The 13277-nt window shown below is 50.6% G+C and overlaps 2 protein-coding genes across 4 annotated transcripts in view; both read left to right on the forward strand.

Annotated features, from left to right (window-relative positions):
* Window positions 1-13277, forward strand: part of LOC147752181 (uncharacterized) — a 47160-nt gene that overhangs the window by 6813 nt on the left and 27070 nt on the right. The gene's annotated exons all lie outside the window — the stretch shown is intronic.
* LOC111270019 (uncharacterized) overlaps window positions 1-13277 on the forward strand; it is a 45279-nt gene continuing 32002 nt past the window's right edge. Inside the window, exon 1 of one of the 2 annotated variants that reach the window (XM_022850009.2) lies at window positions 1-13277. This exon is cut by the window's right edge and continues 18912 nt beyond it. The gene's annotated coding sequence lies outside the window, so the exon portion shown is untranslated. The other variant, XM_022850011.2, reaches the window with a different exon arrangement.

The following is a 13277-nucleotide window of genomic DNA, read 5'->3' on the forward strand; positions in this document are numbered from 1 at the left end:
GTTGCTGTAAAGAAAGTCCGTTTGGCTCGATAAGCTCACTAAGGCCTATTCAACCAGGCAGCGCCCGTTCGAGAACACGGAGATGACTATGGGTGGGTGTGTGTAGACACATGCAACATATAAAAGAGTCTGCTGTGTTTCTGGAAACAACTTAAGCTTTGCTTGAGCGTTATCCGCCTTTCGGCTTTCGCTTCTATTGCTTGGAAACGCGCTGACTCGCTTGCTTCGGTCTTTCGCTAGCCGGCAATATAGTATTACGCTTTCTTCCGGAGTGGGCGGCCCATGATATTTTTGGTTGGAACGTGAAGACTACGGGGTCTTGTTTGCCCTCCATAAGATCCTCGCGGTAACGCAGAGAATCGCGGCTAGAGGCGCTGCTTGGGTTCTGTATAACAAAGAGTTAGCCATAGGGATATGAAAAAACGACTGTCGACGGGAAGATCCTCGTTAGGGTGTAGTTGCCAGGACGGAGATAGATAACCTAGGCTTGTTGTCGGATGAGACTGCAGTTATTCTCCAGAGCTATCCACCAGCCGTGTTTAATACACCATTACGCCGAAGTCTTGTCGATTGATAGAACTCGGAAGTAACAAGGAATTAGGCCAACGCGAGATCTGCGCGGTTCGGGTAGAGGAATGTGAAAGCGTTAATGCATCTATTATCGTCGGCTAAATGTCAACTCAGCTGGATAGATTTAGCATGAAATCAAATATTTATGCGATTGATGCGTATTTGCTGTAATGTTGAACGCCAATCTGTTCGTCATAGACAGTTTGATGCCAACTGACTGTAGTGGATCTTTAGCCGCGCTACGGCTCAGGAGGAAATCATTGCAATGCTATACGGGTTTCTATATTACATGGTTTATAACAGGCCGTTAGTTTCGCAGTAAATTCTAGTTAGACCATGAGCCTTCATTTAAGACTGTTACAGTAAACGAAGTACGCGATCTTGAAAATGCCAGTTTGCTTTAAACCATTATATAGATTAAATTTCCGTAGAATATATGTAACTATGAAAATTCTCTCATTGAGGCCATGAGGTACGACCAGCGCATTTGCCTTGATAGTCCATATTACCTTCAGGTCGTAAGGCGTCAAATGGTTCGATGTATTATTGTACGTCGAGCGAAAACTGACTTCATCCGTTGCTTTCTTGGAGCTGCTTCTGCAAGCAGGGCTAACTGTAGTAGTTTACGATCCAGTGACGAACCTTAACCAACGCTCAAATAAAGCAAGGAGTAAGAATAGGAAAGGCCCCCTGTCGGAAAAGAATGGTAGTCGCCACTGGCAGACAGAAGCGATCGACGCTGGCTGCAGTGTAATGGCCGTCGTATATTATTATATAGTAGCCAATCGTCGCAGTGCACGAGGGAATAGTGCGCCAAGCATTCGCGATCATTCCTAGAAAGATGAACAGCCTAGCCATCTGATGGCTGTAGACTGCTCCTTCAAAGTGGCAACTCCATCCATGAACAGGGAAAGAATAACCCTGGGGTGAAGAGCGTAGTTGTGTTGCCTTTGGCTCCAGCAACTCCGCCTATAGGTGAATGTCGGCGTAGGTGATGTGCTAAATCCGTCAGGGTCGTCGACGTTAGCTTGGACCGGCCTATCTTCCAGTAGGATGTAAAGATCCCTAAAGCTGTAGATGATCGTATGGGTTGAATGGTGGCAGTCCTCTTCAGGCAACAAACGGGTTCTTGGCCGTTAGAGCCTCTCAAGGGAGATGAACGAGGGAGACTAAGAGCAGGACCAAATGCGTTCTGTTACAAAGGGATGCTCAGAATAGCTCCGGAGAAGACGCGGCTCTTCCAGGGTCTGAGAATCTTAGAAGCAACTTTGGCCTTTTTCTGAAACCCGTGGTCAGGTTTCTTGCTCTGTTGGTTGTAGGGGCCTAAGCCCGTTGGAGCGCGGGGGCCCCTGCATACCGGCAGATGTTCATTGGTTCCTGTCGGGAAGAGATTGCTTTGGGATGGGATTTCTTAAGGGAGTCATCGTAGCTGCTATTCCAATGTGCTAAAAGATCAGTTCCCTTCTTGTCTGCGATCGTCAAATGCAGTCTGTTCGCCTTTCAGCTCTTTGGCCGTTTTGATAAAGTTTAGTGAACTCAGTTCTCATCAGGACGGTTAAAACAGTAAGAATATGTACCTGCGAAGGGTTGCACGTAACTGGCTATCCTAGTTTTTTAGTATTTTATTTTCGTAGATATTTTTGACTTTTTGAATAAAGAGAGTCACCTCAGCTTTTGTACACGTGTCTCTCCGTGGCCTCATATTTATTCTAAATGGAAACATATCAACCTCGATCAAGAAGCGGCAGCAGAGTCAACTGTATAGCAGTTACCAAACGTTTGGTTGCCCTTCTTCTATTTGAAGGAACCTGCGCTTCTCTATTCGTTCTCGGTGTCGAATGGAGAAATTCGATAGGAGATTCGTTGGAGGTTTTTCTTACTTTTTATCATCGCACTCCTTTCAAATGCATTACCGTGTCCCACACAATTATGACTGAGAGAAATGTACCGAATGGTGAGTAAGAGCGGGACAGATGGAGAGCATGAAGGAATGCCGCAGCGACAACTTCAACGTAGTAGCGTGACTGCGGCGCTGTAACCGCCACCACCGGCTCATGACCACTGTGCCCTATCCTTCTTCTAAGATTAAGCTGTACTGTCCCTGACGTTAAGTATGTAGCAGCTGATTGTGTACTTAGTACAGTCCCTTGGTGCTGCCGGTGATCATGAGCGACGAGCGACCGGCGGGAAGCCATTCGCGGCAGCACCATCACCACCTGCACCACCGTTTCCCGTTGTCGGCCGTTATGGAGGCTAGTGGCGTTGGCGACACTGCCATCGCCATTGGGTTAGTTGGATCTCGCCAACAGCGCTGCCGACGCTGGCTTGCTATCTTTGTTTGTATCTGTATGCTTGTCTAACTGAGTCCGTATGCGTCCGTAATCGTTGTCCGTCCGTCACTGGGTGTAGTATACTGGCGCTGATGGCTTTCTACATACCACCAGTACATGCGTACTCGCCGTATAGGACTCCTGGAAAGTGAGCGGCCCAGTTGCCGTCGCAGAATTGCTACAGTTCAGCGGTGTTCGTATTAGTTATAGCAGATGTAGCAGTTGCAGCAGCACCGGCAGTTCTAGTAACAGGCATCACCTTATTAATATTATTACTAAAAAGGCAAGCAAAGAAGGCGGCGGGAAGAAAGGCTCACTGCTGTCGACGGCTAATGCCTGCCGCTACCGTCAGGATCACTGGCACGGTGCCCGCATCAGCACACATCATCACTTCCATCACCGTCATTATTACCGCCAACAGCATCAGCAATAACGACAGCTCTAATGGTGCGCTCTTTGGCGCTACTGTAGAGCAGGCAACCCGGCTTGGTCGCTTGCTCGTGCGCGCTGCTGGTGCCTGTCTGCCTTTCTCTCTGCCTGCCACAGCCTGGTTTACTGGCACCAATGGAGGCAGTACAGTGGCAACGACGGCGGTCGGCCGCCTCCTGCGCAGCAAGGAGAGGCTGACTGCTACTATCCGGGTAACTCGCAGGCTGCATGGCTAGCTTACTAACTCACTAGTTGATTGAGCTCGAAGGCCACACGAGGGAGGACGGCAACGAGCGCCAGGCAGGCAGGCAGGCAGGAACCATCGCCGATGGCCGGATTGGCGTTACGGATGGTGATGTGAGACTCATGCTATTGTTGAGGACGACGTCGTTAATGGCCGGAATGCCATAGGGCTAGCAGGCGGAGGGATGATGGTAGCATACGGCACCGTGTTGCTGATGATGCTTCTGTTGCGCCGCCGCTGCGACTACGACTTCCAGGCTGCTCAGCGCTCTCTGTCGTACACTAGTGCTAATATCGGTAGGTAGTAGGTATCGCTACTTTTGCGGAGTAAGTATGTTCTAGCAATGGTAAGCGAACTTGATACTTGGTCCTTGTCTCATGCGGACTAACGCCACCTAAAGAAACGGTTGATAGCTGCATGCGCGCTCTGTGGTACCGCCACTGCGCTTCTTTCTTTTACTACAACTCCGCGCAGAGTGATAGAAAAACCGAGCAAGCGACCGCTCAACGACGCCGGTCTCTATGACTGCCTCTTCTTAGTCGTACAATGATAATGGTGACGATGGTGACAATGTTAACAACAAACGAATGCACCAGGACGTGGAGGATAGCTAGATGATCGCGCACGTCCGTAAAGCAAGCCTGAAGTAAGCGAAAACCTAGTGGCTAGTTGGCGGGGATACGCCGGTTGTTATCTTGGCTACACTATGTTGTTATATATACGCTGTGATTAATGCAGCCGGTGCAACTAGCAGACGATGGAACTGGTGTATTACTATAATTTCTGCTAGTGGCAGCGTTGATGTAGCGCCGTAGCGGTTACAGCTAGCGCCAGGAGACCGCATGTTTTCGTATGTTTAGCTTGATAACCGCTGTTTTCGTGTACCATTGGGCAGCATCTAGTTGCTGGGTTCGGAAAGCCTCGATTAACAGCGATGAATGGGTTAGGCGGCCATCCGTTGGTCAATTGCTCCATGACCCCAGCAGACTAACGCATGCGTATACCCAAATATCAGCAGATCTCTGTATACATCGTCAACGGGAGCTTCGTTGAAGTCGACGAGCATGAAGAAGAAAAAGAATGATCAGCCAAGGGTTCGGTTATTTCCTACGTTTCTGGTTCCCCCCCCCCCCAAAAAATGAACCACAGGGACAGTCTCATGCAGAGGTTTTGTAGTAGAAGTCCTAATTTCTGCCTGCTTGTCAGCCTTTCGGCAAGTCATCTCTTATCCCTCCTCACGGTACATGGCGGTATGGTTGGTTTTGCTAGAATCTGCTACCGTTTTTCGAACCCAACGCATGTGTATATGTGTATGCGTCATGCTTAAGCGCCTAGAACAGGCCCTCTCCCGCTCGTCCAAGCCCTGCCGGTTGCTGCTGCGCGCGCGCGCTCGCGCTTTCGAGCGAGCATTGCTCTTCTGGTAAAAAGGATCAGACAACAAGCGAATAGCAACAGCAAGATCGATGCCGAGAACGACGGTGGTGTCGGATAAAGAATTATTCCAACTACCTAATTTTGTCTAATAAGCCGTCTGTTCTGTCTGTCTACCTCACTTATATGAATAGCGGTGACCTGCGTATAGCTGGACCTTTTTGGGAGTATGGACCGCTTGATTAGAGACCTCTATCATCGACTTGTTCCATTGCTTACTCGCCTGTTCTATGTAATAAGTGTGGAATGCTGCGAGATGAACGCATCACCACCGACGCCAACGTCCCAACTACCTCTGTGGCTGCTGCTTTAACGTCTTTTGGCTTCAGCTGTTGCTGCAGTTAAACTCATCTTCCATTTTCGTGGCTGTGGTCGGCTAAAGCCGTTCCCGCTAGTTGTCCGACGTTCGGGTCTTCTTGCCGGCGCCATCCTGATCGTACTATCTGTGCGTGGCTCGCTTCATTTTCCTCCCCGATTAGAGTTGTTGTTACCTCGTCGATTTATTTTGCTTGTCCGGCTGCAGCACGCTGTGTGTTCTTTTAATACTACTACAACGATGATTCGTGCGCTTGCGCGTCTCTCGTATCCTAGTGGATGTGGTGTATGCGCGCGCACCGCAGATCAGCACCTTCCGGACTTCCAGAGAACGAGCCAAGGCATCGTCATTTCCTTGGCTGACTGTATCGACACCATTGGGATAGTGTACACAGTGCCTCCTCGCAGAAGCATCAAGACTGCTACCAACGCCATGGCGACACAACTCGTGCGTGCTGTCATCCTCTGTAGCAACACACCAGGTTACGAGGGCTGGCTGCTTGCTCACTTGTACAGGCTGGCGCTATCGGCTTTGAAGCGCAAACGAACCCAATCTCGCTTGCTCACTGCGCTACTTCTCTGTTCATCTCCTAGTGATGGCATCGTAGAAGCAGCGTCCGTCGCGATCGCTAGCCACGCAGCAAACCGCGGCATCATCATCAATGCTGACTGTGTCTGACCACAAACTGAGCCATCGACAGCCATCGGCGTGTATCAGGCGTTCGCTGTCACTCGGCTGATCGGTCGTCGGTGGCAAAGCCTTGTCCCTTGCGCCTATCACTGCCACAGTAGCGCCGGCGGCTGTTGCGCCGCAAACAAGTAAAAACGTATATATATATATATATATATATATATATATAGGCCTCTTAGATTCACCATATTTATGCCCACTCCGGCCCCTGTCAACTGTGTTGCTAAAGTTACGAATATACCTGCAATCTGTGGTCGCGACAAATTCGTCGCAGGCAATTGCTTCACTACAACCAAGGTAAAAAAAAGGATCGGGTCTTTTTGTTACAAGGCTAAAGAGAGGAGCTGCCTGATTTGCTTTACGCTGTTGTTACCCTCGCCAACGTCGTCGCACCAGTGGCCTGCAACACGGGTGTTCCGAACATTATGCTAGACGGCCGCACGCGTCAAAATTCCTGTCACCTGTTGGAGGGCGAAAGCTGTTATGGAAATGACGCTTGCAAACGTAATTGGGTCTCCTGCTCAGCTGGAATCCGCTCCCAAAGTGGTTTGCTTATAATTTAGAACGTCTTAAAGCAGAATTAGAGTGATTATTGTTGCTACTATTATATACACCTATACATACGTGTTTATTGTTCTATTAATATAGGCGGACATTATAGCAAACTAGATGCTTGTCGAAGTGCAAAATTTTATCGTTATGCATATATTAGGCTGTGTGGGCCGTTTCTAGTTATTCAGCATTAGATAATAAGTTACCTACTTATCATGCAAACAGTAGTCGCTGTGACTTAGCGTAAAAAATCTAGCATATACGGGATAGGCTGTTCCGGCAACGGCTGAACAAAACGCTATAAAAACTAGACGATTCATGCGATTAATGCCATGCGGCGTTAGCTATGGTCAGTAAGTTAAGAGAGATGCTAAATAACTGCGAACAATAATCGGAACAAGTTCTAGTTAAGTGCACTCCAAACAACAGCGATTGGCTAGCTCTACGGTACGGCATATGAGTCAGTTAACATGTGTTAGCTTTTACGAAAAGGCATGTATGTACATTGAATCATCGATATTAGACTGCTACTGGAGTCATTTACGTCACTGAGCCGAAAGTCTGTCTCCTGAATCCCTTTACCCAATCCACAGCATCAATTGCCTGTTAACGTACAACAACTCGCGATGCAGAATAAGGCAATATTTCAATGGGTTGACATGTTAACAAATATAACTTTATAGAACAGGAGAGAAAGTTATGTGTAGCAAAGAGCTTGTCCAGACACATACACATTTCTAAACATATGTGCACATCTGCGCTTATGTGCGCAAGTGCAGGGACGGGGCCGCCTTGTGGTGTGCGACTGCAGGCAAAGTCATCTGGCCGACCAAGTCTTCATGAACAGACAAAAAAAAAGAGGACAGGTTTGGTCATTGCTCCCTGACTCGCCGCTGTGTCTTCAGCCTCTCGTTTGCGTGTTTCCGTTGTCTCTATGTCCGGAGTTTTTCTGTGCTGGTGGTGACGGTCGAAGACAGCAAGCGTTCGGCTTGGATTTGACACTTGACGCAGCACAGAGCTCAACGCTGCAGAGCGATGGCAGCAGCTACTCTGTTCTCAGCGGCAGGACCAGCTTGGTTCACTTGGCTTTGTTGAAATGGTACTGCCCTGGGTTTGTCGGTTTAACTGCTGTTTATGATGATCATGATTATGTTTGGGCCGAGCTGAGCCTTGTTCTTCTCGTCTTCGCCTTTATCTGCTCCTTTTATCCTTTCCTGGCGATCCTTTATGGCTGGCTGGCCGCTGTTTTAGTTGCGTTATTCCGTCAGCGGCCCTCGTACATCCGCCGCTGCGGCCGCTATCGCTGCCTTTGCCAGCAGCGGCCGTAGCATCGTTATGTGCAGTTTTTCTACCCTCTCTATCAACCTGCTCGGGCCCTGATCTTGTTGCACGGACAGCATCTGCGGCAACAGCTAAAGCTCCGCACCGCGATAGCATCGTCGTCCTGAAGTCGCTGACCTTATCCATCGTGCTGAGTTCTGAGGCGGCCATTGGGTTACTGCTTGCTTGGTTGCCTGCTCTTTTCTTGGATTCTTCAGCGTAGAGCCGCAGTCGCTATTGGCGCAGCTACCACTACCGCAATCGTCGGCATTGTGCGCGTCTCTTGTGAGTATACCTGTGTGTAGCTGTGTGGGTAGTAGGATGGAAGACAAGCAAGGGCGTGCGTCTGGACGGATGGACGGACGGACGGACGAACGAACGAACGAACGAACGAACGGCCGGCCGGCCGGCCGAGCAGCAGCAGCAGTGACGGTGACGACGATAACGATTACGGCAGCTTCTCCTCTGCTCTCGCCTTGTTCAGGTTGCCCACTAGCAGACCGCATCTTCCATACGGCGAGCACACACACACACATACACAGACACACACACACACACACACACGCACGCACGCACGCACGCTAACAGAGACACACAGCATAGCGCATTGGCCTCTTCCGTCTCTCGTGAAGCTCCTCGCTCACTCACGAGCGTTTACTTTATGTAGCATACTATACCCAGTAAGATAACGCTTCAGAAGTTAGGGCACGACGCATAAAGGATTTAGTAGTCGTACGACTAATATTTGCAGGCGTCGCATTAGGCTGGGTGGCTGGCTGGTTCTCCTCCTCCTACAAAGATAGTCGTTTTATTAGTACAATACTATTATAGTAGAAGCAACAGCAGCTGTATTAGATAGACGTTCCTGGGGGCAGTAGGACTTTGTAGAGGCGGCTGCGACTCGTGTTGGGACATGGGCACGGAAATGTGAATCTTCTGGGAACACACTACTAAGCGCTTCGTCTGCTTTTCTACTCATCTGTCTGTGTATTATGCGTTTGCTGCACTGCGTTTCTGCGTGCTGGGTTGCGCCGTTTAATGCGGGAGCTACAGCCGTAGCACGACCAGTCGACTATGGATGGTCTTTGTGCGTCCGGCACCGGTCCCCGAAGCCTGTATTTAGCATGTACAGTATAATGCCTGTATGAATGTGTTAAGCGTTATGTAGCAGTATCGTATTTTTACTAAAAGACCGACGACAAAGGGTTAACCAAATAGGCATAACCAATTGCAGTCCGGTTCTCTGGACCAACGATCGAACGCGACTTTGTTAGCCTGTATACCCAACTGGGAGCTCCTCTGTTAGTCAAAGTTTTCTTAGACGATCTCGTTCTAGCCCAGCTCTTCATACTGGAGTCTATCTGTTAGTCAGTCAGTCATTGGCACACGCATGTCATGGCCCCATGAACACTTCCTAGCCGTGGAGAACCTCTTTCTCTATATATGTACACGTATATTCGCGGCGATCTATTTGAGCCTTTTTGTATACGCGCTTTTGTCTAGCTATTCGTATGTGTGGCGTTCTTGATTCTCTCTTACTCGTAGTAACTTGCGCAGCAAGCGATTGTCTCCGCCAATGACCCTTACTTATGGCCTGTCTGCCGGCCAGTCCTGGCATGCCTCTATATGGCAACGGAGTCCGTAGGGGTAATAGTTACCTTGTCTCTGAGCTACGAACGGTCCTGCACTATTCGCTTAGCACGGCAACAGTATAAATAGAGCCAGAGGGCGTCCATTCGTCCATCGCATCTTGGTCGGTTTCTGCTGCTTCGCCTTCCGTTCCTGCCCCCTCTCTCTCTCTCTACATCTGTCTGTCTGTGTTTGTTTGCTTGTTTCTCCGTCTATAGCCCTATCTAGTTATCCGTCTATCTATCGGTTACTCCTACTGCCACGGCCACAAGCACAACAAAAACAACAACAATAACGCCAACAATTTTTATAACTCGTCTGATAGCGCTGATGCGCTATCGGTGTGACCGCCAACATCGGCGTCAACGCTACGATGATTATCATGACAACCATCATCAGCATCGTAATCAACAACGACTATACAATCATCATCGCCATCTTGTGTGATCGTCGGGATGCGCGCTGTGGCAAGCACAGCCGCAAGTGCCTGTGGACAACGACGGCCGTTGTCTGCTCTTGTTGATACTGGTGTGCCATCCAACATCATTCCACAGCCGCAGCAAAGCCGGGCGGACGGTCGGTCGGTCGGTCAGGCAGGCAGGCAGGCAAGCCTCCTTTTTCTGTTGTCTGCCCTGTTGACGTAGATCGGCAGCTGCTGGGTGCCGCGAGCACCGGTTATTGCCACGGCTCCCCAGCCAGCCAAGCCAACTCGACCCAGTCAGAGCGGCAGCGTTCGCTGATTTGGTAGCGCCCGCCAGCGCCGCCACCAGCGCAGGCAACTAGCTCATAGCGTCGTGATAGGAGCAGTGAAAAAGGCGAGCTCTCTCTCGCAGAACTGCGCTGTCCGTCCTCAGTTAGTCGTCGTCGTCGTAGTTCGGTGAGCGCTGTTATCCCGCCGTTGCTACGGTGGCCGTGAGTTGCTGTGGCTGTCACAGTTTAGGCCATAGAGTGGAAAGGGGAGGCTGTTTCATCGAAGGGGACCCGACTGTCGAACCGAACAGCCAAGGGCCTACAACTATCAGCATCATCATGGCTTTTGCTGCTGCTGCTTCCATTTTATCCACCCACGGTGTCCCTGTAGCAGCGCAGGTCAACCCTCGCCGATGACGTAGCCGCGGCAGTCGCTAGTTGTTGCTCTGTGCCTGGGTCTGCATTGGCGTTCCCTAGTACGCCGCCTCAGCCGGTCGCTCACTTGACCAACCGACCAGCCGCTACCTCGACAGTCGACGGTCGTGGCTGGCTTGCGCCAAACGATGAACAAAAATAACAACGACAACGACGACTTACGTTTGGCAGCAGGAGCAAAGATGGCATTAGCGGCGTTTTCCGAAAACAGCAACAGCGCTTTGACTGGGCTTATGCTGACTGCTTGTTGTTGTCTTCTGGTTGTGCCGGGTCGTCGTCGCGCAGCGGCGGCAACTACGCTGTCCTTTTTTTCTTTCATAGTAGAGATGCTGCTCCTGTTGTTACTGCTGCTCCTCGTTCTCTTCCGTTCATTGCCTGTTTATTCTTCTTTTTTTGGCTTGATGGCGTGGTCGTGTGCTAAAGGCTGTGAGTAGTCGCGCTTGCTTCTCCCGTTCGGCGCTCCGCTTTGCCACTCACAGGCAACAGGCGAACATTACAGGAAAGGAACGTAGACGAGACAGACGTTACTACTCCTACAGCGGTGGCGGTGGCAACGACGATACATTAACTTATTGCAGTATTAAACTGAACTGCAGAACAGGGCTGGTTTCTCTCTTTCTCGTTCGAACTGCCGCTACCCAGCTGCTGCTGCTGCTGCTGCAGCCAGCCAGCCAGCCAGCCCCAGCTGAGCGCCATTCTTCTATCCTGATCATGTCTGACAACCGCCGGCTGGGTCGGATTGGGTCGACTCTCCGCTTACTGCCTGGTCGTTTTGTTCGATTATGTGCTGTTGCTGCTGCTGCTCTTAATGCAGCCGCCGCACATAACCGGAGCAGAGAAGGAAAAGGATTCGGCTGCGCTCCTGGTGCGCGGGCACTCACGGTGACGCGGCCTGGCCAGCAGCAGCCGCAGTGGTCGTCAATGCCAACCGACTTGACTGGTTTATCGTTCGTGACTTAGCCTACAACACTAGCGCCACCATTACCATCACTAATAGCAGCAGGAAAGCCGGCGGCGTGCTTGGCGTGCTGCCGTGCCTTGCCCTTTCCTATTCACTTGTATTGCTCGATCCTGCCCATGCCTTATTCCTGACTTCGTCGTGCACTCACTCTTGTCAGCGTCATGGTGTTAACGCACCCCGTTATGACTTCTGCTTGCCGTTGTATGGTGGACTAACTGAAGTTTTGCTGTCTCGTCCTAGTGCTACCTGCCTGTCTGCTTAGCGTTTGCTGTTGCTGCTTTCTGGCTCTGCGTTTTTCATCTCCTCCACGCACCGTCGCCAGGGGCGGCAGCAGCAGCAGCAGCATCAGCCTCTCAAGTCTGGTACGCCCTGAAGTCGTTGCTTTTATTGCTGTGGCCGCGGCCGCGCGATTTTCCGACTGTCGTTCTTGTCTGTTTATCTGTCTATCGTGCAGTAGTTACCCTGTTCGGAGCGTTGAGCTATGGCTGTCGCGACGGCCGTGAAAACGCCGGCGGCAGTAGCACCACTCACTGTTATTGCTTCAAACAGAAGCGGGCAGTGACAGAGTCAGATACGGGAAGCCCATCGGCAAAATAGCGGCAATCGTTGGACGAACGGACGAGTTTCGTGGGGACTTCGCCCGTCCATTCGCCTCCGGTCGCTTTTTGCAGGAGAAAAAACAAGTAGGCGCTTGTGCATTGACGCCGTCCCTGTAGCTGTTATTTAGTGAAAATATATTAAGGCGAGAAACAGTATGCGTAGACAGCACTGTAGAATAGCGTAGCTTGGCATTAGCATACGTCTACGTTGCTGCAAATGCACTCGTGATCTAACATGAAGTCGCTGGTGTATTCGTATTATACATGTATACATAGGCAGGCAACTTGAAACCAGAAGCAGCCGCACTTACTTTGATGGCTGCCGCATCAGCATTGCCTCTTACAACGTAACCACGAACACTTCCAAGTTCCCCTTGAGGTTTGTAGATGCGTTTCCAATATACCATGCACAACGCAGCTTTATGTGGCCAGCCAGCTCTCAGCTTAGCTCAGCGCCCCCGGCTGGATCAACGTCACTCGACGCCACTCGTTCAGCATCCCCACTGATGTTGAGTATGAAGACGGATGTTAGTATCTGCTGCTGTTGCTGCAGCTGTTACCGCCATTGAAGTTGTTGTTGGTCCATCCGGAACGCTATCCACATAGTAGAGAACCCATGCTGCGGCTGCTGCTGCTGTTGCTACCACCAGCAGCAGAAGCAACTAGCTGTCGGAGTGAATGCCAAGGAGCGCGCTGGTTCGCAGCGAGGTTAGGCCAATGTCCTCAATAGCTGCAGTTTCATGCCAGCATCTATGCCACCGGTGGCACGTCTAGTACCACCGGTGGCATAGATGCTGGCGTTGAGTTGCTTACCGCTGCGTTTCCTTCGGCCATTGCAATTCTTATGTCGGACGCTCATACGCCAAACACACACACAACCTCCAAACAACAGCCGAACAGGTATTCGTTGTATCCGGAGTAGCTGCACTTGTACTACTGTGGACTAACAACAACAATGATATATGTAGCAACAGGCCGTTTTGGAAATGGCAGCGGCGAGCACGATGTCATCGGCGTAGCAGATCATAGTTTGTTAGTCAGTGCGGCAGAAGTCGCTCTGTCAGGCGTCCTATAACAGCCA

Source organism: Varroa jacobsoni, unplaced genomic scaffold (assembly GCF_002532875.2).
Source record: "Varroa jacobsoni isolate VJ856 unplaced genomic scaffold, vjacob_1.0 scaffold_1429, whole genome shotgun sequence".
NCBI classification, from domain to species: Eukaryota; Metazoa; Arthropoda; class Arachnida; order Mesostigmata; family Varroidae; genus Varroa; species Varroa jacobsoni.